At 41.2% G+C, this 25,981-nt stretch overlaps 1 long non-coding RNA gene across 1 annotated transcript in view; it reads left to right on the top strand.

The window, feature by feature from the left end:
• LOC117195439 (uncharacterized) overlaps window positions 1–22,899 on the top strand; it is a 32,426-nt gene extending 9,527 nt beyond the window's left edge. The window contains exons 2-3 of the long non-coding RNA XR_004475156.2: window positions 7,500–7,639; window positions 21,585–22,899. This is a non-coding gene — a long non-coding RNA (uncharacterized LOC117195439). The remainder of the gene's footprint in view (window positions 1–7,499; window positions 7,640–21,584) is intronic.
• The last annotated feature ends 3,082 nt before the right edge of the window (window positions 22,900–25,981 follow it).

Below are 25,981 nucleotides of genomic sequence, written 5' to 3'. Positions count from 1 at the left end.
CTCCCCAAAGTAGAAGCCCTGCAGGCTCTTAACTAGCTGGGGTGGGTTAACACCTGCCTGGAGAAAGAATGTACTCACTCTCTGGTCACAGGTAGCTGATTTCCTGATGGGCAGGGCTGGAGGCCCTTTTCTCTCTCCATCTCACTGGTAATTTTTCTGTCTCCGTCTCACTGGAAAATGGATAGTAGACAACTATGCAAGGTTTCCAGGTTGAAAGATCAGGGGACACTAACTCTCAAAGCACATAGCAAGAAAAGAAAAAACTGAAAATATCAAATGTGTACATATTTGTATTGATATATTGAATAGAGCTGTCCATTTTTGTATTTCAACATTATTTGGGGATATATAAGTATTTTTGTTGTGTCATGATGCAGTCGATGGAGGAATTAAGGAAATTTGAGATGGGTGGGGTAAATCAGTCTGGTAATTGGTATTTATTGAGGTTTTCTGTGTGTGGCTATCAGAAAATGTGTCATTTGGTTAATACTTTAATGATAAATCATGGTCTCTGCTGTTAGGCGGTTAGCAGATTATGTTGGAGAACAGGACATGCACACACATACCATTTCTAACAAATCAATAAGTACCAACTTGTATAACATACCACAAGCATTAACAGAAGATTTAAATGCTCAGGTTGTGTCAAGTGGAAGAGTAAACAGGAGTCAATCACGATAGGGGGTGTGGATCTTACCCCAGAGACTTGGGGTTGGAAAAAATATCATTTCTTTACCATTTTCAAATGAATTAATTCAGATTTTTATAATGATCAAGAGGCAGTGAGTTCACCTTCCTACTCTGAACACATAGCAATGACAGATGAAATATTTAAAAGGCAGGAAGAAAGAGACAGAGAAAGAGAGAGAAAGAAAGAAGAAGGAAGGGAGGGAGGCAGGGAAGAAACCAGGAAGACCCAACCAGGCTCTGGTATAAGATAAGATCTCATGGACCAGACACAAAGGGAAAACACAAACTGTGGGTTGTCTGGGCTCTGGAAGTAGGCACCAGTGACTGGGAGCTTGATCCCTGTGGGACAAGGAGTTCTAAATGTGAATGAGAGTTGGAGCAGAGCCAGGCTTCCTGTTAGATGCCAGAGGTAGACAGTGCTTTCACTCTACTGGGACTATGGCTTCAGATGAAGAACTGTAAGCCTGGGGAGACAAGGCGCAAAGGCTATGTGTTACTCTCAGGAACTGAGCCAACTACCCACTCTGTAAATGGATCGGCCATACCCCTCGATGTCCCCTAGGGGCAGTACATCCTACGCTCAACTGTAAAACCTGGTTCTGGTTTAGGAATAGGAGGACTGGGCTAGGCAGTCAACCTGTCAGGAAGGGAAAAGTTTCGAGGGAATACTCAAAATTAGCCTGCAAACCAAAATTCCAAAACACAGGAAGAAAGGCTAACTTCTCGCAGGACAGCCAAGAAACAAGAGACTTGGAAGAATAGTTCACTCCAAATGAAAAGCATCTTAGAGAATCGTCTGAAAAGATGTCAGCATAAATTTGTTGAGGTTGTTCAAAGAGATAAAGGCACTGATGCTTAAAGAAATAAATTATGGAACAGAAATAGGCACAAATAAAATGAAAATGAAACATTAAATCATACCCTAAGCTAGAAGGGCTGGGAATCCGACCTTGATCATAATCAGACTCCTTCACCTACTGAATACCATGGAAGCTGAGGCTTCTGTAACGTTATAAGATGAATGGAAGCGCTCTACCGTTAGTCCATCCCGGTCATTGCTAATATTCTCATTGTCCAGGCCCTTATGTTCCCCATGATGACTTGGCTACTTGAGTTACGGGGCAGGGATCACGCTGAAGCTGAGAGCCTCCTGTCTAGGGCTGAGGCTTCCTGGCTGGCATCCCCTCAGAAGTCATGTCACTGAACAGAATGCCACCAAGGAGAAGGACACTGGTCCTACCACTCCAGACATTACTATCACTTCTGTGTTTAAAACGCACAGGTTCTCAGGCCCTACCCAGAAATTTTGATTCCCTAGATCTGGGTCAGGGCTTAGAAATTAGTGTTTCTAACAGGCTCCCTTATGATTCCTATGTGGCGGACCCAGCATTTGGTGAACACTGATATTGTTTACAGTCCTTATTTGTCAAGTGATGAAACCAGGCAGGACCAGAAAGAACAATGCTGGCCCAGGTCACACAGCTAACCGTAGCCAGAAAAAAGCCCAATCCTTCCTTCTGCTTAGTTTGGGTTTAATTCCATCTTCCTTTTCTAGTTTCTTAGGTAGAAGCTGAAGTTGTTGATTTGAGATCTTTCTTCTATTCTCATATAGGGGTTTAGTGCTATAAAGTTCCTCTTAAGTCCTGCCTTAGTGGAATTGTACAAATTCTGATATGTTGTGTTCATTCTCATTCAGTTCAAAATACTTTGTAATTTCCGTTTTGACTTCTTCTTTGATCCATGGATAACAAAGAAGCATGTTACTTAGTTTCCAAATATTTGGAGATTGTCTGGCTATCCAGACAATACCAGGGTTATCGATACCTGGTTTTGATTTCTATTTTAATTCCTTTGCAGTCAGAGAATACAGTGTGTGCCTTGAATCCTTTTTAATTTATTGAGGTTTGCATTATACCCAGAATACAATCTCTGTTGGCAAATGTTCTGTGTGCCCTTGAGAAGAATGTGTATTTGGCTGTAGATGGGTGGAATGTTCTGTAAACGTCAGTCAGGTCATTTGGGTTGGGACTGGTGTTCAAGTTTTCCGACTGATTTTCTGCCCGCTTGATCTATCAATTATTGAGAGAAGGATGGTGAAATCTGCAACCACAATTGTGGGTTTTTCTATTTCTCCTTGTGGTTCTATCAGTTTTGGCTTCATGTGTTCTGAAGCTTTGTTGTTAGGTATATAAATGTTTAGAGTGGATATAGCCTCTTGTTGAATTGACCCTTTTATCAGTATGAAATGGACTTCTAAAAAATCCCTGATAATATTCTCTGTTGTGATACCTACTTTGTCTAATATTAATACAGCCCGTCCAGATTTCTTATAATTAATATGGCATATCTTTGTTCACCCTTTTACTTCTAACCCATTAGTGTCTTTATCTTTAAAGTGGTTTTCTTACAGACAGCATATATTTGGGTCTTGTTTGTTTTATCCAGTCTGATCATCTCTACCTTTTAATTGGGATGTTTATTTTTATTTAAGTTGATTATTGATATGGTTAGGTTTAAAATCTATAAACTCGCTGTTTGCTTTCTATTTGTCCCTTTTTCCTCTTTTTCTTCTTTTCTGCCTTCTCTCAGATTATTGGTTATGATCCCATTTTATCTTCCCTCTTCGCTTATTTAGATATAGTCCCTTGTTTCATTTTTTGAAGGTTTCTTTAGGGGTCATAGCGTCCATCTTTCACTATCAAAGTCCACCTTGAATCGATATAGTACTATTTTACATATAAGAACCTTAACAAAAGCAGTTTTATGTTTTTCCCCTCCCAGGCTTTGGGCTATTGTTGTTATATATTGTACTTTTACCTGTATTAAAAACCTCACATTATGCTATTTTTGTTGCATCAATTATTCATTAAAAATATATAAATAATAAGAAAAAACATTATATACTTAACCCATGTAGCTACCATTTTCGGTGCTCTTCCTTCCTTTGTGTGGATCCATAGTTCTACCTAATATCATTTTCCTCTGTCTAAAAGACTTCCCATAATATTTTTTGTACTGTGGTTCTACTGGTGATGAATTCTTTCCCATCTTTGTATGTCTGAAAGAAAACTATTTTTTGAAAGATATTTTTGTCATATACAGAATTCTAAGTAGACGGTTTTTCTTTTAGCACTTTAAGTATATTTCTCCTCTGTCTCCTCACTTGAATTTTTCCCATGAGAAATTCATTGTCATCTTATCCTTGATCCTCTGTATGTAAAGTGTCTTTATTCCCTGGCTGTTTCTAAGATTTTATCTTTATCACTGGTTTTGACCATTTTGATTATTATGTGCCTTAGAGTAGTTCTGTTTCTGTTTCTTGTGCTTCTGATTCTTTGAGCTCCTTGCATTTGTGGCTTTATAGTTTTCACAAAATTTGGAAAATTCTCGTCCATTATCCCTTCAAATATTTTTTTGTCTCCTCCCCTGCCCTTCAGGGACTATAATTGCTAGACAGCTTAAAGTGTTCCCACAGCCCCCTGAAGCTCCGTTCACTACTTTAATCCTTTTTTCCCCCTCTATGTTTCATTCAGAGTGGCTTTGTCTTCAGGTTCATTAGTCTTTTCTTCTATAATGTCCAATATGACATTAATCCTTCCCAGTACACTTCTCACCTCAGCCACTGTAGTTTTCATCTCTAGGAGTTCAATTTGCATCTTTTTCATGTTTCACTTCTCTACTTACAATCTTTAGTTTTTCCTCTAGCATTTTGAACATATGAAATATGGTTATAATAACTGATTTAATATCCTTGTGAACAAATTCTATAATTGTGTCAGTTCTGGATTGGTTTTGGTTGATCGATTTTTTTCTCTTCATTATGCTTCTTTGCATTCCTGGTAATTTTTGACTGGGTACCATAAATTGCAATTTTACTTTTTTTGGTTTGGCCATAATTTCTTTTTAAATAAATATTCTTGAACTTTGTTCTGGGATGCAGTTGGGTTACCTGGAAACAGAATGATCCTCTCAGGTCTTCCTTTTAAGCTTTGTTAGATGAGACCAGAGTAGAGTTTAGTCTAGGACTAACTTTCCCCACTGTTGAGGCAATACCCTTCTGTATACCTGATGCCCTGTGAATTACGAGATCTACGCGGTGAGAATAGGCACTATTTCCTGCCCTTTATGATCCCTGCTGATTGTTCCCTCTAATACTTTCAGATGGTTCTCTCCCCAGACTTGATAGTTTCCTCACCTGCATGCATGATCAATACTCAGCTGAATACTGGAGAGAAACCTTCTTCAGATCTAGAGTTTTCTCTCTGTATAGCTGTTCACTCTCCAGCACCCTGGCTTCCACTGACTCCCATTTCCTCAACCCAGGGAAACTGCGAGGCTCTGCCGGGATTCCCTTTCCCTGTACCACAACTGGAAACAAATGAAGTGAACCCTACAATTGCCCCAGCTTATTGTTTAGAAAGATCTGGAAACTCTAGGCAATAAGCTAGGGCAATTGTAGAGTTCACCACATTTGTTTCCTCTCTCTGGGGTAACACTGCCTTCATTGCCTGATGCCTAATGTCTTGAAAATTCTTGCTTTGTATATTTTGTTCGTGTATTTAGTTGTTTCAGGTGGGAGGGTAAATCTGCTCCCTGTTATTTCATCTTGACCAGAAGCAGACGTCTCCTCAAATACTTGTTAAAGTGAAGAGTGGAGTTTATACAGATGAAAGTATTATAAAATTATTGGCCCGATATCACATGAATATGGCAAAAATCATGAAAGTGCTTTGTAAAGAACCGAAGTCTAGAAAATACAGTACCTGTTCACTCCAAATCATTCACTACACGAGGGAAGTAACTGAGGCCTGCACGGGCCAAGAGATGCAGTGAAGCTCACACAATTCCTTAGTGCAAGAAGTAAAACCAAGTTCATCTTTCTCTCCCTGTGTCCAGTATTCTTGCCAATATTCCACTGTTTCAAGCTACCCCAAACCTGCTCATTAAAAAGGAGAAATTTCATATTCTTATAAAAAATGCCTGATCAAATCATAATGCCTTTGCGTTTGGAAGCCATGAAAAACAGCCACTGGTTCAATTTATTTGTATCATTAGAAAAACTTTTTTTCAACCTCCTTATAGACACATTCCTTCCACTGAAATGAAATACGTTTGCAGTTCACCTGGAAAGGAAAGGATTGCTGTGCCATGTTAAGTGATAGAATCTGACACTGGCTTAAGGCCATTGCCCCTTGTAAACTGCTGTTTTTATGAGGAGCACAACAGGTCAGTTGCCACAGAAAGCATACATCTGACCACTAGCTCTCCATCTGTACAGGTGCTTTAATCTATTAGGCACCATAGGTTTGATCTTGTGGGGCCTTCAAAATTTCCAAGGATCTGTGGAAATATTAGAGGTATGGGGGAAAATTGATTGGTTCCAAATATTAAAAAGAAAATCACAAAGTTAAAACTAATGTTTTTATCTTTAAAAATGCAACATGGGAACCTGCGACTGCAAGTCAACTCTTACATTTCTATATGTATTTCATTAAATGTGGTTATCAGTTCATTTTAATATACTTGATATGATGTGAATGAGAAATTCACAAGAGTGCTCACGGCCACTGAACGTCTTTAAAATACCCCGTATTTAGTGACTGAAATTCCAGAGAAGCATTCAGTATTGCTTGTCACCTTTGCTTGGAAATAGTGATGAATTCCACTATATCCAAGTTTAGTTAAGGTTTTTCTTTTTTCATTTTACCAAATGGGAGTGTGGCTTTAGTAATTCCTAATTGGTTTGCACTTTTGCTTGTTAAATTTGCTTTGCCTGTGAAGCCAGTTCTCAAACAAGATCAGAGAAATCTATATCCCAACAGAAACAGATCTTTTTTTAGTGATCTTCTGTTGAAGACTTGTAACCGATCTTAATTACCCCATGGCATCTGGAATGCAATAGCATTTATATTTCTTAATTTTTCTAAATAAAATTAAAGCTGCTTCCAACACTCCTTCACCATGGTTAATGAGAAATTTGTTTAGCAGGGCTTCATCACCACTCTTGGATCTTACAAGAACCCCAGGTATGTGTCATCCAGGAAAATGGAGGATAACCCAATTGGGATGGAGTTTTTCCTTATTTCACAAACCTTTAAGGACATAAAAAACAACTAGTACTGCTGACAGTCCCTCAAACGATCCTTCACACTCTCACCAAACTCAGCCAGGGAAACCTCTTCTGGGACCCCCATGTTTAAGCCGCTTGGTTTCTAGTTCCACAGGCACAGAGTCACTCCCATCTGAGGTTCTGCCACCTCTAGAATACTCCATGGCAGCCACCTCCTGCCTCTGCCCAGCTTCAGGAAAAACCAGCCACACTCCAGGTTCAGGCTTCTTCCTTCTTCCACTTATATAGAACGTCGAGTCCCCATCTGATTCTTTTTCAGGCAACGTAGCCCATGCCCTTGATGGACCTAGCACAGTGTTTCTCATAGTGTGGTCCAAAGAAAGCTGGTGATCCCTGGTACCCCATCAAATAATCTGCTTGTGCTTTACCAGTTTCAGATGAAAAACAGCATCTAAGCAATTTTGTTCCCATCCACTTTACAAATTGGAAATGTAAGATCAAGTATGAATTTTACAGAAATCCCTTTATCAGGTCCTTAACAGTAAGCCCAAGCTTACCATGAAGCCCCTGATGGAATAGGTGCCAGAGGGAATGAGACGAGACAGAGTCTACGAAAAGACTAGTGTAAGAGCTAAGACCTTGGGGGTCTTGTTGATAGCATTAACTAATGAGAACTCTTCCAACGGGCTGCCCCATTCTCCTTTAACCATGTTACTCATATTGCTCTTTGTTTTTTCAGTTTCCCTAATGAATAGAGGGCAAAACAGCTGGAGAAGCAGCCTTATTGCTCAAAAGGAAGTGTTGATACATCCCGGAGCTTTGAGCGTGGGAGATGACGGGCCCAGCTTTATGCCACTTACAGTGGTAACATGGTTGATGGTAAGTGAAATCATGTAACAGAAATCTACTTTTTTTTTTAAAGCCCCCTGACACTAGTCCTCATGAACATTGTGAGACATTTTAGGAAAAGCTAGGAAACATTTGTAAGAGAGGAGAAGGAGTTTAGTCAGTGGGATAAAAGCAATCTTGTAAAAGCTTAAATTTGCACCTCTTTTCCCACGGTAAACCTTCCCAGGAACATTCAGATTCCACCTAACACATTACAGAAGTATTGGTATATTCCTTTTCTTCCAGACATTAAGGTAACTAATAGATCTGACATCAAGAATAATAAACTACCTGCAGAGCAATGCAATACAACCAAGAACAAGATTTTGTTTTTAATTGGGGTATAGTTGTTTTACAATGTTGTGTTAGTTTCTACTGTACAGTGAAGTGGAGTTCCCTGTGTTGTACAGCATCAGGGAACTCATTAGATATCTGTTTTATACACATTAGTATATATATGTCAATCCCAATCTCCCAGTTCATCCCACCCCACCTCCCTTTCCAAGCTTGGTTCCATACTTTTGTTCTCTACATCTGTGTCTCATTTCTGTCTTGCAAACAGGTACATCTGTACCATTTTTCTAGATTCCACATATATGCATTAATATACGGTATTTGTTTCTCTTTTTCTGGCTTACTTCACTCTGTATGACAGCCTCTAGGTCCATCCATGTCTCTACAAATGACCCTATTTCGAAGAACGAGATTTTTTAAAAGCTGCTTTCTCCTCAGTTCCCTAGCAAGCGGTACCATGGTCGTCCCTCTGTAACTGCTTTTGCCTTTTTAATCCATCCTATGCAATTAACATCTCATCCTACCCAACTTGATTCTTTAGCACTTTACTTTGTCAGTTTAAAATACAATTAATTATCACATTGTCTTCTCACTAATTGCTATTTGAGATTATTTTGTTTCCCTACCTAAATTTTAAACATCTTATGAACAAAAAGTATTGAAACTCTTTGGCATACCGTAATAACTAAAGTAGGCATATGTACCTAATAGCTACACAGTTATACAATCAATAATTACTTGACTCTTAGGTTTAAACCACACATCAAAAATAAACAAAATTGCATTACTTCTTAGGGTTTTTCCCCTCAAAATTAGATATAGCCTTAGAGGTACTGCAAAATATTAGAGTATTTGTTGTGAAATCTTTTTTTTTCTTTTAAAAGTCCCTTTTAGACGATGTGAGAAAGTAGTATTGATATATATACACTACCAAATGTAAAATAGATAGCTAGTTGGAAGCAGCAGCATAGCACAGGGAGATCAGCTCGGTGCTTTGTGACCACCTAGAGGGGTGGGATAGGGAGGGTGGGAGGGAGGCGCAAGAGGGAGGAGATATGGGGATATATGTATATGTATAGCTGATTTACTTTGTTGTACGGTGGAAACTAGCACAACATTGTAAGTCAATTATACTTCAGTAAAGATGTTAAAAAAAAAAAGTCCCTTTTAGAAAACACTGGTCAGGAAAGTGCAATACCCCCAGAGAGATGGTGACATCACAGGACAGCAACGCTAAAATGGACTTTGGCATAGAAATGGAATTGCTTTAGTTCTAATTTGAGTTCTTAAATTGGATTGATTCGCTTAAGAAGGATAGAACCATTTCACAGGTCTGTATGGAAGAGTTAAATTTGGGGCAGGTGGAAGACTAACCACACAAAGAACAAGACTCAGGGGCTTCCCTGGTGGCACAGCGGTTGAGAGTTCGCCTGCCAATGCAGGGGACACGGGTTTGTGCCCCGGTCCGGGAAGATCCCACATGCCATGGAGCGGCTGGGCCCGTGAGCCATGGACGCTGAGCCTGCGCGTCCGGAACCTGTGCTCCACAACGTGAGAAGCCACAACAGTGAGAGGACCGCGTACCGCAAAAAAAAGAACAAGACTCAGGTCAAAGGTCTTCCTGAGAGAGTCTTCCTCACTCTGCCTGATGAAACCCTTAGTGTCTGTCATGACCTTCAAAGCACAGAAAAGTGCACAGCCCCACACAGGCCCCTGGTCCTATCAGCTCTGTGATTAGAGTCCAGATCACTGAATTGCAGGCAGATGACCTCAGCTGCTGACTGAATCTGTCGGGCTCACTTTTCAGCGTCTTAGAATCCTTTTGTGAATAACCAGAGTCTCCTTCCTTCCCTTCCTATCTGGTGTGCATCACTGACAAATTCCACTTTTCCTCTCTTGAAAAAGACATTCTTCCTCGGCCCTGCCCCTGTGGAAGAACACAAACCACTCCGAGATGAGCTGGTGTGCAGCCTTCATCACAAAACAATAAGTGGTTGACCTAAAGCATCCAATAAAGCAGCTAGAAGGAGAAAAAGGCAGAAAGAATGTGTGCCTTCTTCAGAAGCAATAGTCCCCATCCATCAGCTGGAAAGAAAGTCGGGGACGTGGCTTCAAGTTTTCATTAAAATGCAACAGGGCATCAGGAAGTCGGATTTGGACCAACAACGAGATATTTTTCTTACAGTTCCTTTGCTCTGGACAGCTTTGCTGTGGGCTTCAAAGTTCTCTCTCTGACCAAATTCAGTGAAGTCGCTTTCTCCTCTTCTCTTTGAACCCGGAGCTTTGGGAAGGGCAGCAAAGTAAGCCGAAATGAAATTGCAGAACTTATGGTTCTCCAGTAAGTGAGATTTCCTCTAATGCTTACCAACTGTCGCCAGGTCAGATGGATTTTCCTGCTTGAAATCCCTTGATGCATTAATTTCTCTGCCATCTTAGGATATCCTTCTGAAAGCAACCCCAGCAGCCATAAAAACATAAAAAGAAAATGTATAGCATAACTGGTGCACAAAAGGACAATAAGGAATAAAAAGCGAAGAGAGGGCAGGAAGAAAGGTCTTTAGACAAGCATGTTATTTGCTTGGTTTTTGATTCAGAGGGCAATTCACACAGAGCTCTACTCAGACCCACCAGGAAATGCATGAGGTGCTGGGTCTGGGTCAGCCAAACAAGAAACCCTGGAAAGCAGCTGTATATGCTCTTTTCTTGATTCATCTAGTACAGTGACTTTTTTAAAAAAAAAACCTTTTGAAGCAATGAAACCACAGTATATAAAACAGCTGACAGTCGGTCTCTCTCCTCAGGAGCAGCACATATGAGCTTCCAAACAGGTGTGGGGTTGGAGGCATGAAAGTCACCATTCTAGGGGGTTTTAATAATCCAGGAAGTGGCAACACAGGATTTCATTTTTTTGAATACAGAGGGCTGACATCTAAGTTAGAGGGCAAGAAGATATTCTCTCTAAGGCAGTCATGTACAGTTTCTTATTCTTTCTGCTTTCTTGAGCTAAAAATTAGCATCACTTTTAATAGATACCACAAGTCTTATCACCCACCGTCTAACTGCCCTCATCTTCCTTCCTTCAAAACACATCTCAACAGATATTTATTGAATGTCTCTAGTGTGCAAGGTGCGAGGCACTAGCTGGTTATTAAAAATATAAATAAGGACAGTAGTATTAGTAGCAGTAGTAGTAGTGGTAATAATAATAATAGCAAACACTTCTATAGTCTTTATTTAGTGCCAGGCACGGCTCTAAGCTCTTTATATGTATTTAGTCATTCAGTCATCGAAACAACACTCTAGGAAAGATATGATCATTATTTACAATTTACAGATGGGGAAACTGAGGCACATAGAGATTAAGTAATTGGCCGAGGTCCCATATCTAACAAGCGGCAGAGCTGAGATTAGAACCCAGGCAATCTGGCTCCTGAATCTGTGCTTTAGGCATATTTGCTTTATGTGCACTGTCTTTGGGGTTTATTATCTATGCTGCAACAGAGAAGTTTCTGCTCCTAGAGCTTTCAAAGTCTATCTGTCTCCTTTTTGGAACTCAGTAAAGGACTGTGGACAATGTATACATGGGAAAGGCTAATGACATCTGGGGACACGAGGGGAGAGAGGGTTGTGGGACGAGATCATATATCTTGCCGATTAGGCAGGCAGGGGCTTTGGAGCATCGAGAATCGAGCTATTACTACAGATGTGACACATGTACAACCATCACTGTGTGAAGCCTGGGACTTACAAATTAACATATATAACATTTGAATTTTAGTCCAAATAAATATACAGTCTTATCTGGAAAGGAATGATGACAGAGTTATATTTCAGTAGATAGATCTTTGGGGCCTCTGTAATTCATACTCTTCCATCTTTCTTAATTTGGCAAACATTTATTGAACATTGTCATTCTTTATTTTCTTTCCCCTAAACAACCACTGAATTATCTTGGGAATATGAGCCAGTTAAGAGTTATTGCAGGCCCAGAGAATAACAGGCGCTCTGTTATTGGAGCAGTATATTCCATATTCCTGCTCAAACACAGACCTTCATGCCATCTAAGACTAGAAGGAGAACCAAGTGTAAGAGAAGACAGTTCTTTATTACTGAGCACAGTACATTTAACATAATAGGATATTACTGGTGGACTGACTGCTCTAAAGCAGAGGTACTTAGATAAGGTCTCCAGCCAGCTCTCAATGAGACAGATATTATAGGTGGGCTGAACCAACACCCATTCCCAACACCTTTATCCCTTGTCAACCTCTATCATGGAAAGTAGGAAAGCTAAATACTCATTTTACCCACTTCCCTTGCATAATGGACATGTGATGAGACTCTGGCCAATACAATGTAAGTGGAAGTCTGCTAAGGGGTTTCTGGGAAAGATTTTGCATTTCTGATAAAAAGGGACAACTGCAGTTGGCATCATCGTCTCCTCCTTTCTTCCTGATATGAATGTGGAAGGGCTGTCTAGAGCAGCAGCAGCCATCTTGTAAGCAGGAGGAAATAACTATGAGGACAAAAAGGCTACAAAGAAATTGGATCCAAAATGGCATTGCTGAGCATTAAAAAGAACAATGGTTCTACCTCTACCTTTCTTGTTATGTTAGATGCTATTTAGGCTACTACTCGTTGAGTCATCTCTTCTTACAGCCAAACACATTCTTAGCTAATACACAGGAATCACAGAAAATCCATAACTATTTGATACCTCTCATTTCTCAATTAGAATCAGTGTTTTTTAAGACAATAGCATGTGCTTGTATAATGAGCCAGTATTTTGTTTTCCAGAATGACCTTGACATGTCTCTTCACAGAAATTAATGTTGCCATCACAACTGACATACATTTGGCAGGAACAGTAAGTCCCCTTCCATTCTTGTCCAGCTTAGATTCCATGATCATCCTTACAATCAGTTTGGAAAAGACCTTCCTCTCTAACCCCTACTCCCACTCTCATACTCAATTGGCAAAACCCCAACAATAGAGAAATGCAACCATCTCCCTCTCCTTGTGGGCAGCCAAGCTACGAAATATTGTAGACTGGTTTCACATCAGGTTCATACTTGCAAACCTCAAATGGGCCCTCAACTCTGCCCAGAAATTGAACTACATTTCTTTAGGGCTTACTTTTCCCCTCTCGGAGATGGCTTGTATGCCCTCTTTTCTCTTCTCCATTTTTTCATTTAAAAGCATATCCCTTTTTGCTCCACCCTTGCTACTCAAAGTGGTCTTTGGACCAGCATCATCAGTATCACCTGGGAAACTGTTAGAAATGCAAAATCTCATCCCTCCACCCTCACCTCCCCCGACCCCGCCAGACCTGCTGAATCAGGATCTGCCATTTCACAAGCTTCCTGGGGGGATTTACAGGCCCACGTACACCAACATTTGAAAAGCACAACTATTGACTTTATCCCTTCTTAGAACTTCATTCTCTTTGTCGTTCTCAATCTCCTGAGTCCTTATTTACTTTTCCCCTAATTCCTTAATTCCTATCAGTAAATACTGTCTAGTACTTCCTATCTAAGAAAATAAAAAATAAAAACCCTTCAGGCCCCACTTTTTTTTCCAGTGACTATTCCCTTTTCCCTACTTCCCTTTACAAAGTCCCTGAATTAATTCTCCACCTTTGCTGTCTCGACTTCCTCCTCTCCCATTCACTCCTCAACCCAATCTGACTTCTGTCTCTTCTATTCCACCAAAAAGAACCCTTGACAAGGCCACCCATCACCTGCGTGTGGCAAAACCCAGTGCTCACTTCTCTGAGCTCTTCTTCTAGCTCTCACAGCTAAGCTGTCCTTCATCTGAAGGTATTCTTTTGCTGGCCTTTCGGATCCTGTGTTCTCCAGGTTTTCCTCCTTAGCAGCTTCTCCATAGTCTGTTTTGCCAACTTCTCTTCCTTTACCTCACCATCAATTATTGGAGTTCCTAAAGCTTAATCCAGGGCCTTGTCCTCAGGTGATCTCATCCCATTGCTTGGCTTAACTATCACCAACATGCTGAGGTTTCCCAAATAATCTCCAGGCTCTGAAATGCGCTCTGGTCTGTTCACCAACCTATATGATGTCTCCATGTGAATCTCTTGTATCTCAAAATTGTCCTTAAAACTGAACTTTTGATTCCTACCCCCTCTTTTCAAAAACTTTTCCTCCCCTGGTCTTCTCCCTCTTAGTAAATGGTACCACCATTCATCCAATGGTGTAATCCGGAGACTTAGGAATCATTCTTGATGCCACTTTCCCATACCCCCTACAACAAATAATCAATAAAATGTCTCTTTTGCCTGCAAAATATCTCAAATCGGTCTCCATCTCTCCATCTCTATTTCACCACCCTGGCCAAGCCACCATCATCTTTGACTTGAGCCACTGCAAAAGCCTTTTCACTGGGTTCCCTTCTTTACCATGTTGCCTCCTCTTATCCATTCTCCCTACAGAAACCAAACTAGTCTTTTAAATACATGAATCTGATTAAGTATCTGACCCATGTAGAACTCTTCAGTGGCTTCTCATTGCATTTAGCATAAAATTCAAACATCTGTAAACTGTTTGCATGGTGTGACTCCTGCCTACCTCCCTACCATTCTCTCTCTCTCCCACTGTACACGGCTTCCCTTCACCTTTTTGAAAATCTTGAGTCTCTTGCACTTCTGGGAACATAATGTTTTCTCTTCCTGGCTCCTTCTACTCCCTCAGGAACCAGCTCTGACGTCCCCTGTTTAGATACCCCTTCTTTGACGACCATACTTACATCCCGACACACATTCCCTTTACTCTCTACACTACACCCTCTTTCTTTTTCTTCAAACTCAATTCCAGGCAGTGTTCAGGAGTGTGTCTTAAGTTGGCAGCATGAAGACTATAGTATATGTTAAGGGGTGATCTCCACCTCTTACTAGGAGAAAGGCACTGAAGGGAACAATTCAACAGGACTGGACTGGACTGGCACTGTCCCACACAAGGTGTCACTGAAGGCTGCAGGTGCTGGTGTTGGTCGGTACATTCTGAGTCATTAGCCCACCGGAGCCAGTGAGCAACACCATGCTCTTGTGCGTGGCGTAGGCTTTCCCCACGTGGAGAAGGCATTGCCTCTGTCAACGATCTAAGTTGCTTCTGGAACAGGAAATAAGGCTTGGAGAGGCAGGCCTTAGACTGGAGGAACTAGAAATTGCATCCTTTCCCTGGGTCTTGGCTCTGAGGGCTGGACACACCTAGAGAACTCAGAGTGGCCTGGCCTCTCCACGCTGGGCCTGTGGGCTATGAGGACAGCCAACCCACACACGGGTAAGGTAGGCTCTGCTCACGGTTGTGGTGTCCAGATCAAGAGAAGGACCTTCTCTCAGTCTTGAAAAGGAATGGTAAAGGGAAGAGCAGCCTCCATTCTGCCTCACAAGGGCCAGACTGGTGTTTGATGCAGTGACCTGAGGGGGACAGAACCTTGGGGCTTTAAAAAAAAGTGATGCGGCAGCATGATGATGAACAAAAATGCTAGGGACCCCTTTGAGCGACCTGTTTCTGAGCACTGGTGAAAAGCACTCAGCAGGACCAGGTATAACTAGGGACACCTGGGCTTGTGGTCCCCACCTTCTGGAGGGTAAGAAAGAATTTAGTCCCTCTCATTCACAATTCGGTACTAAATATATGTGAAATTATATTTCTAGTCGTAGGCTAGTGAGACCTTCTCTTGTTTAAGGTGACAGTTCTTGACTTATAACTGGCATTTCGTGTCTGTGGTTTAGTCAGAAATCTTTTAGGTGCTGGGACAGAAACTCAAAGTAGCTTACGCAGAAAAGGGAACTTATTGGCCCATGTACCTGAGAAGGAGTGGCTGGGAGCCTGGGGCTCAACCATGTCAAGGACTCAATGCAGCCCTCTCTCTCTTGGCTTTGCTTTTCTCTGTGTTGGCTTCATTCTGAGGGAGACTCCCCCCCTGATGTAACAAAGGTAATACTTGCCAGTCCTAAGCTTTACTCTCCCTACAGTTAACTATCCCAAAGAAAGCGTGAAAATGGGCCACTTCCCTGCAAGATCTCACAAAAATCCTGGGAAGAACTATGACTGGCTTGACTTAGGTTACATGCCCATACCTGAGCGAATCAGGTGCAGACTAAAGGGCTGGACAAACCAGAGCTGGGTACCAGAGGAGGTGAGACCAGGTGGTCAGACAGCGCCACCAAATAGGGGAAGGGCAGCTAGCTCCTGAAAGGAAAAGATGCAGAAATGACAAAAAGTAATATCTTTTTCAGCGAAGAGCATATAAATAGCTGAGAATTTAACCAAAAGCCTTTACCAGTAGGAAATGGAGATGATACACAGATGTGCAGACACAAATGGTACAGAGGAACAACTAGAGAGAAGGAAAAATCCTAGGGGCAAAAAAGAAAAGGGATGACAAAGAGCAGAAAAAGGAAAAAATGTATTGATTCCAAAATAACCAAAGACCCAACCACATAGTTGAAAATATACCATAGACTAGGTCGATCCCCATGGTTTCCGGGAGGTATAGAAATGATTCCCAGAGCTGAAGCCCTGGGATATTCAAGACAGCATCACCCGCTTCAGGCCCAAGGGAGGAAGGGAGGCTATTCACAGACTGGAATTTGAGATACCAGGAGAAAAGTCATGCATATGAAACTCACAGATTTTTAATTTATCCTCTATTACGTCCTAAAAAGTACATTTCTATGCAGGATATCCATATTTTAAGATATTCATACGAGTTCTGGAAAAGGCAGATAGGCCAAGAGCAGCCACTTTCCCTGAAGCAGGCTACCAGTGGGATTTATATATGATCAAACTAGTATAGTGTTTTGCACGTAACATCCAGGTGGCCACAGACAGAAAGAAAGTCTCTGGTGATGATCTTGAGACATGGTCTGGTGAAATCTTACCAAAAGTCTTAAATCAGGCCTCAAACTGCTACCTCACCAGTCAGTCTCTGAAACAACAGCCTGGCTGTGGAATCCTGTTACCGATAAATATCTGGAATGAAGGCAGATTTCATAGACCAGAAACCATCCAGTAACGAATGTATTTTCACTCTGAATTCCTTAAAAATAAGAAAAGGCATACAAATAGGGAGAGGGATGCAGAGGATGAGAAAGATTTTAGAATATATTGCCACGGACACCTTATTTTTACAAAGAAACCTGAAGAAATTAACAGCAGCATGGTAGGCATGGGACTCTGTAGGCACCCCATCACATGACAGAAGGGTGAACGCTAAAAAGACACCACGGCTTTAGCTGAAGTACCAGCATAAAGATGTATTTTATTTTCAACATTTCCATCCATCATCTTCCCTCCACAATCCCTCGGTCCCTTTTCTACAGCCATCTTCATCTACAGCATCTGCAGTGCTGGGATTCTCCCTGGTCAGCAACTCTTTTAGCTGACAGGACATCTAGCAATGTGAAAAAGAGCAAAAATTCTAGAATGCGTGAGGAGCATCCATGGGGCTATGTGAGTGATGCAAAGGCAAAAAGGAGAGTACACGTGTCTCTCTCTCTCAGCCAGCCCCTCGGGGGTCTAATCAGTTCTACAAGAAGTCATCACAACAACTATTTCATTAAACACCAGCCATCATCACTGTTAAATCATTTTCTAGGCACCACTCATCTTTCAACTTCAAGAGCTAGGACACTATGTCACTTGGTTCTGAAAATACAATACTAAAAAATACCATACCTTGCAGATTCAGTTTGATCAGCCCTGTCTTGAAATGGCTGTTTACTAATTTTGCATAATATAATTAAATACCCAAACACTGTATTTAAGAAACATTAAAACTATCACTTATGCTGATGGGAGTTGGGAAATTCCAAATTTAGAATGTCTAATGGTGTTGCAAAAATAAGATTCTCCATGAGGACAGCAAATCGGAATGGGAATTAGAAAGTACAGTTCCCCTTCTAGTAAATATTATGATTCATGAAGAATACAAGAGGCAGGAGCTCAGGGAGGCTTAGAATCTGGTTCAACACTTCCTCCCTTAGTGAATTGAATCCTCAAAAACTGAATTTGGTATTAGGTTTCAGAAGCTCCTAGCTATGAGGGTTTTCAGGAAGAGGAAGAGGGATGTGGTAGAGCAAGCTGGTCATTTCTTCCACTTTCCAGACTGTCCATTCCTTCTCTGTCATCTGCTATCTCCCCACCCCCTCCACCATCAGCTAGGAAACCTTGGGGTCTTCCTTGATTTCTCCCTCTTCCTTAATGCGTATCTTTGACAGGCTCATACCTGAACATTCTTCTCCAGTCCACATGGCCTCATCCTAGTGAGGCCCATGTTATGTGATGTCATACCTTCTCTGGCCTATTGCAAGGGTCTCTCAACTGGTCTCCTACCTTCCAATATCACTTTACTCCAGCCTTTGCTATTCATGCTATTGAATTAGCTCCTAAAATGTATATCTCACTCCCAACTAGTCAAATCCCACCTATACACCCCAAATGCTTGTTGCTGAAATTCGAATTTCCCTGGCGGTTTTTAATATATTTTGAAGTTTCTCTACTTAAATACTCTCAGCCACATCAATCTACTTCTTCTTCCTTAATAGAGTAGGTAATTAACCTAGCACAGTGCTTGGTATATGTAAGGGAGGATAAGAAATATTAGGTAACCTACTTGGAATAAAATAAAGCTATTATAGCTATTATACTAAACTGTTGATGTCCTACACATGGTGTTAAGACTGAGTAACTCAGACTTTGGGGAATATACCTGTAGGTTCTGATATCATTTTTCTGGTGGAGATAAAAAGCCAGGGTTGGTCTTTCCCTGGGGGGATGGGTTGTTTCCACCCTTAGTCGTCCTGGGAAGAGTCAGCTCCTAAGACAACATAAAGACTAAAGAGACAGGCTCTCAGGGAACTAACACTTTGAGAAGGAGATAAGCATACAAGCAAATGATTATTAAAATAAATACTTATAAGCAAGAATAGGAGAACTGGGTTATTATTATTTTCATCACAAGTTTAGCTGCCCAAACAGGTTTAGCCTGAAATCCTACAAACCAGTTCCACAGAAGGGAAGCACATAACCCATATCAAGGACCCACAAAACTAGAAAGCAACCATTTTATCCTGTAAAATAATCTCCAAGGTGATGGAAACTATGCCAAGAAGAAATGGGCTAAGGAGCAAACGAGATCAAACAGTGGTTATATTGAGTTTACGCCTCACAAACTCTTTGATGGAAAAGACCAGCTGTAATTGACTGTGTTTGTATTAACGCTGCTGGAGGCTTCCTGAGATGCTAAATAGCAGGTTGCTACCTGACCAGCCTTAGGGACTTGTTTGAAGGGACACGTCTGTGACTAGTTGTCCCCTAATCATAACCTCCTCCTAGTGCTCATGACGGCCAGTGAGGACCTCCACAAGGCATGGGTTTCTATAGCCCATTCATCAGAATGGGAAGTTTTCTCTCCACACATCTTAGGGAACTTTATTTTGCAACATTATTTGATTTTCTGAGTCCATTGATTTCTAAGGCGAATATACCTGTTAAAGCTAGTTCGAAAAGCAACAGTTCGTGCAGTGACATCATCACCCCTACCTACAGAGCATATGCTCATAGACCCAAAGAGCACTTGCATTATTCTACCACCACTAGACAGATCCTAATTATTGCCGTCTGTCATAATAAAAAGTGAGTATATTAGTCCCATCTTTGTGTCACATAAAAAGATGCTAAACATTACACCTGGGGATTTGGTACCTTCTTTTCACAAATGTGCCCCTCTTTCCCTTTGTCCACAGTGCTGCCAAATGTTACCCTTGAGTCTGAAGCTAATGGATAATGCCCCCACTTCATCTACTCTCAGCAGCTGTGGCCATCATCTAAATGAATACATGAGTTGAATGAATGTGCAATGAGTGCATACAGTGTCCTGAACTATATTAGAAATGAGGAGTGATGGCCCCAAGGAATAAGTTCCTATTTTCTTTGAAGTTCAGAATCTGTGTGAGGAATAGATTAAAACCATCTAATACATAGTTCACCTCCCAACTGGGAAGCAGAAAGATGAATAACTCTTAAGAGTACTTTACTTTGGTTCTGGGGTTTATTTTTGTGCTAACCTGTACGGATATGGATGAAATTCTGGGAATTCGTAAAACTTCAATCAAAATAACAAAACCACAATGTGAAGCTCTAACTCTGCCAGGAAGGTGTTCGATTTCCCCTTGGCAGTCCATTCCAGACTGACGAAGCCATCACTGTATAGTCAGGGGCCCCAGCAAACAGAAGGCATGGTGGCATCTGGAGAGACTATAACAGAAGGATTCTTTAGGGAAGTTGGGGTATAATTAAGGAAACTTACAGGCAAAGTTGAGGATCCCAAGGCTAGCACCTGAGGAAGTCATTACCTCCCTGAGAACTGAGATGGGAGGAGGAAGGGAACGTGTTACCGGAGCCTGGATGGGCTTAGAGAATGGAAGGGGTTCTCCTGGGGAGAAGCAATTGTCATGGAGGGTTGCAGCCACAGACAGAACTGCAGTGGGAGCAGGGGGAGAAGGAAAGAAATTCCTCCCTCCTCCTACCCTTTCATCTCTTGCATTGCCTCACATTGGCCAAATCCAACCAGAAACCAGAGGTTGTTAAAGCCCAGATGATGGAGCCTGTAAGGTCAGCGTAGAAGAATGTGGAGAACGGATTTGGGGAAGGGCAGAAGGTGAATGACCAGCACAATCACCACCTAGACCAAGGTCACATCCCAACCTCTACTGAATTGTTTTTCTTGCTTTAAGGTAGTATTTCTCAAAATATATTCCAGATGGGGGTTGGGGGAGAAGAGTAGGTCTGTGCATAAATTCATTTAAGAGACACTGAATTAATGCATTTAAACAGGGTTCACTACTCCAGGAATTTTTAAAGCTGCAATAGACTAAGGGTCATAATTTTTTTTCAACAAATAATTGTTCAGCGCTGTGATGTACCAGGCACTGGGCTGGGTGTTGGTGATACGGTGGTGAACAGGAAAGACAACTACACCTGCAGTATTTACAGTCAAGTGGAGGGCAGGCAATAAACAGAAATCAGAAAACTACAAAATGTTTATTACAACATTCTCAGGTGAAGATAAACTGTGTGACATGTCCCAAACGAAAGTTATTTAGCTTCTGAAATATATATTTCTGGAAATTTTTTAGGGAGGGAAGGGCTCTTTGATAAAGGCACTCTGAGTTTTGCTTCACTATTAGTTACATATTTTTGGTCTGAAATTTACATAATTAAATGCCTAATACCTAGGTTTTTTTGTTTGTTTGTTTGTTTTTGCGGTACGCGGGCCTCTCACTGCTGTGGCCTCTCCCGCTGCAGAGCACAGGCTCCGGATGCGCGGGCTCAGCGGCCATGGCTCACGGGCCCAGCTGCTCTGCGGCATGTGGGATCCCAGACCGGGGCACGAACCCGCGTCCCCTGCATCGGCAGGCGGACTCTCAACCACTGTGCCACCAGGGAAGCCCCCTTAATACCTAGTTTTGATGACAGCTTTTCACCCTGCTGGCCCTAGACAGTCAATCAGAGAGTAAATTGGATACTTATGGAAAATGGGTAGTGGGAAGGTAACATGAAAAAGGAGAAGCAATATCTTAGTTGTCAAAGCCATTTTAATCAACTTCACATTTTCCTTGCAGGGTAGACCCTGTACGGCAAGATGGTATTGTTACTGAAACGGCCATGGGCTGGATATGTGTGAGAAGATAAGCCCACTTACCAGGTTCTAAGGCAAAGTCCAAAGTGGCTTGACTAAGATGAGACAGAAAGAGCAGAAAGTAACTTTCAAGAGAATTTGTTTGCAATACACATTTACCTGACTTCTGTTAGAGAATAGCTTTTTGTAAGAAAGTGTATGGCAGTTGTGGTAGATGCTGTTTGGTGTGTCACCTAGGAGCCCTTTGCTGGCTGGTGCTCGTCACCCAGGCCACTGGCAATGTCGCCCGCTAAGGGCTCACAGCTGCCCCTTCTCAGGCCTCCCTAACCCCTCCACCAAGGGCAGTAGTCGTGAGGCCAAGGCTCAACTTTACAGGAACCCATCCTGGCTGACTTTTTCCTCTTCGCCCCCTCTCTAATAAATTTTTCCTAAAGAGTACTTCATAGCTGTTATCCTTGTCTTCATCAAGCTTCACAGGCAGCTGGGAATCAGAAGGGATTTAGAAGATATCACACAGCAAGTTGACAGAGCAAGAAAGGCATCATTATCCTCTTTACTACCTTCTCTATGCACTGATCTTTCTATTGTGCCTCTTTGAGTTCTAGCCACATTGGCTATTTTAATAGTTTTCCATTTTGATTCATTTTCAGAAAGAATATATGTGTAGGACAGCTTATTGAATTAACTCTTTCTGTTATCCACATTTATGAGAAGCTAGGCTATTTAGATCATTAGTTACTAATATCGTACTGTAGACCATTGATCCAAATTATAGGCATAAGTATCTATGAAGAAAATTAAAAATGTGACCATGACCAGCGTGCTAGTGAGCTCTTTACAGTAATAGCAAAGGTTACAATCCTTAAAGAACTTTTGCCATGTGATGTTAAATATTGTTAGAATACCATTTGTACTGCGCATTATGGTTTTTAAATACACTGTCATAAATATTTCATTTGTCTCCACAGTAACCCTCTGACCTGAGTAAAGTATGGGAATCTCTGTTTCATAGATGAAGGAACTGAAGCTCAGGGATATTAAGGGATTTGCTCAGTGTCTAATAGTTATGAAGTTGCATGGTGAAATTTGACAGTTTTATTTTTAGCAGATTTGGAGCCTTTCTATTTTATTGCCTATTTGATCCACTTTATCATGTTTTGTCATTTCTTAAATTATTTGAGGTTATAACATCAGTTTGTGGTTTAGTCATCATAAAACTCTGTAGTACTATTTGTATTCTAGGACACGAGACCTTCTAGAATTTCTACAAGGCTGCAAAATAGGCTGCCTAATTAAATACTTACCTAATTTTTATGAAGTTGATGTGTCAGGATTTTTATTTCTCTCCACTTGTTATAAATGTGACTTGTGGTTCTGTGAAATTAACGTCCATTGATTTCTCAGAGAACTCTGCATTTGCTACCCAGAAGTTTTGGTTTTTAGAAAACCAAACAGTACATCATTATTGATTATGTACTGCCTTCCTTTAAGAGCTGTTGAGACTGTGAATACTCTTCTAAATGGGTACTCAGACATACACTTTATTTAATTCATTTTCCCGACCCAGCCTGTCTCCTCGCTAGTTACAGCACAGTTTACTTTAGAAATATCAATATACTTTTTCAGCCAAAAAAAAAGAAGTCAAACAAGAAAATATTGCCCCAAGCGTTAGCTTTTATACTTGGAGCAAATATATGGTTTCAGCTTAGTGGCAGAGAATAGAAACCATCTCTTCTCTGTGGCTTAAAAGAATATACCCTCCATTTTCCTTATCTCCTTGAGCTTGTGCAATTAAAACTGACAATAGGAATATTGATGAGCCAGAGAGGGAACACAGAGCTATTGAGGGGCTCAGGCATATCTTGGGAATTATCATTCCAAATGCCTTATGCACTTATTTCTAACTCTGAGCATGCATGACCGAGCCAAGCAGATTTCATGTAATTGCCATACTCCAAGGGTTCCAGAGGGAAATTACTGATCACAATTATTTACTTAAACAAATGCGAAACTCAAGTAACCTCAGGGTCACACCAAAACAGCTCTGGACTTGGGTTACAACTTCAGAATTAATGGGAAAGAGCAAGCAGTAAGACCATCAGGGTGCACTAAGCAGTCTCACCATAATTAAAGACCGACTTTCAGCCAAATGACATTACCCGCCGCTCTGGGAAGAGAGAGGGTTTATCCATTCCAGCAAATCTCTAAGCATCAGGTGCTTGGCACACAGTTCTATGCCTTTAAGAAAGCACGCTTCCTTCAGTGTTGTTGATGAACTGATTGTCATGGACTGTCATTTTACTTATACTTCTTAATCCTCAATAATCGTGTTATCAAAGGATGTAAATACCATGCCAGGCCTGGCGTGGGGCTTCAGGCACCACACACAGAAGATGTCTGTGTACAGTTAGCTCTAATGAGCATAGAGAGCTGAACTCTGCAAGCCGCACACAAACATAACCTACAAGCTGATCAAGTCACTCAGAGCTGGAGATCTGTTAGATTCGTGGAAGGTACAACGCTCTTTGGAAGGTTATTAAAATAACAAGATGAAGAAAGGTTAAGGATGGATCAAGAAACACCCATGGAAGAAAAAAAAAGAAACACACGTGGAGCCCCAGTCAACAAAATTTTACTACTGCCAGCTGGACACAATCAAGCAATGATTTAAGCCTGTGGAAGGACTGAGATCATTGTCATCGTCTGGCTATTTCATTAAAGCTGGTTTGGGTCACTGTGGGCCAAGCCTTTCCCCAGAGATGGGTCTTCACACAAGGAAATAGACAGCTCTGCTCTGTGGCATCCATAAAACTCTACTTTGGCTACTAGCCCTAGAAGATGGAGATGCAAGAGCTTATTTTCATGAAAAGTGTAAAAATAAGAAAAGCAGAGAACTGAGGTGACATGGCAATAATAGAGAAAAAAATTTTTCGTAATATTTCCTCTCCAGATATCTGATGAAATTAGCTGCCAGGAATGAAGGGTGTTTTTGTTTGTTGGGGTTTTTTTGCAGAGGAGGAGTTTAGCTTTATCTGCATAATTGCTTCTGATTCCATCTGCCAGGTCTTGATAGTGACAGACCAGACATCCAGCCTCCTTCTTGGGGTCCAGAGGGATCTCATTAGAAGCCAAGGTTGACATAGCCAGAGGCAGCTAGCTTGACCATGACCAAAGCCACTCATTCCCTCTGCTAATCTGGTTTAGAAGAAGCAATAGCAGCCATAAAAATGAGAGGTTTCATTTTCACTGCACTTTCCCATAGGACATTTGAAAGGCATAGCTATTCTGAGAAGTTGGACAATGCGGAAACTGAGGCAGAGTTGAAGAATTACTTGCCCCAAATCAGAGAACGGAGAGAGCCAACTGTCCCAGGTGCGGTGGCACATCCTTGTCATCAGAGGCGTCTGGGGTTAGTCTGTCACCCACAAAGACGCTCACTGTTCAGTTAAACTGATTCTCAGCCAACACCTGAAAATAATGTTTGCAAGTCTCTTTGTGACTTACAAATGCCTTCCTATGTCGTGGATTTCTACTTCACACTTTTTATTTATACGTTATCTAATTGACTACAAATACTTAGAGAAATAGGAATATCTGGAAAACTTGAATTTTTAAAGTTTCCCATTCCCAAACATTAATGTTAAATCTATTTCCCGGTATATGTTGGGACTAATTAACTCAATCAGACTATAATAGATAAGACTAAGATTTAAGGGTTTTTTTCTGATATAGCAAAATATTTTATATTCTTGCTCTCCAATTATCAGGCATTGTATTAATTTTATAAAAACTAGAAATATTTAAAACCTATCTAGATTATTAAACATGCAGTGCTAGACTACTTGCTGCTAAGGACAAAGGTGACTTTAAGGCACTACCTTGGGGCATCCCTGGTGGTCCAGCGGTTAAGACTCTGCACTTCCAATGCAAGGGGTACAGGTTCGATCCCTGGTCAGATCCCTGAGACCCCGAATGCCGCACAGCCAAAAAAAAAACAACAACAAAAAAACCACTGCATTGATGAATGCAAGTGACTATTTAAAAAAAAAAGGCACTACCTTGTTGGTTAAGCCACGTGTGCAGTAGACAGCGCATGACAAACATTCGAGATATGTTGCCTCAGGCTCAGGGTCTGCAACCCGATCCCTAGATAGTAGGATCAGAAGCCTCTGATTCCTTCCAAGATCTTCTGTGGCTCTTGAAATCAAAGCTTTAACATGTATACAAATTAAGTTACATGAAGAGAGAAGCATTTAAAGAAAAGAAGTGGAGGACCTACCCTAATATTCCACCATTCTTGTTCTAAAGAAATCCATCATATCCTTTTATAGTTTAAAATAAAGGAAATTACTCATTTCAGAAAAGTTAAGTCATTAGTAT

The sequence above is a fragment of the Orcinus orca genome, chromosome 7 (genome assembly GCF_937001465.1).
Source record: "Orcinus orca chromosome 7, mOrcOrc1.1, whole genome shotgun sequence".
Classification (NCBI taxonomy): Eukaryota; Metazoa; Chordata; class Mammalia; order Artiodactyla; family Delphinidae; genus Orcinus; species Orcinus orca.
Note: the sequence above shows the minus strand (reverse complement) of the source record. Positions and strands in the feature narration are given on the sequence as shown.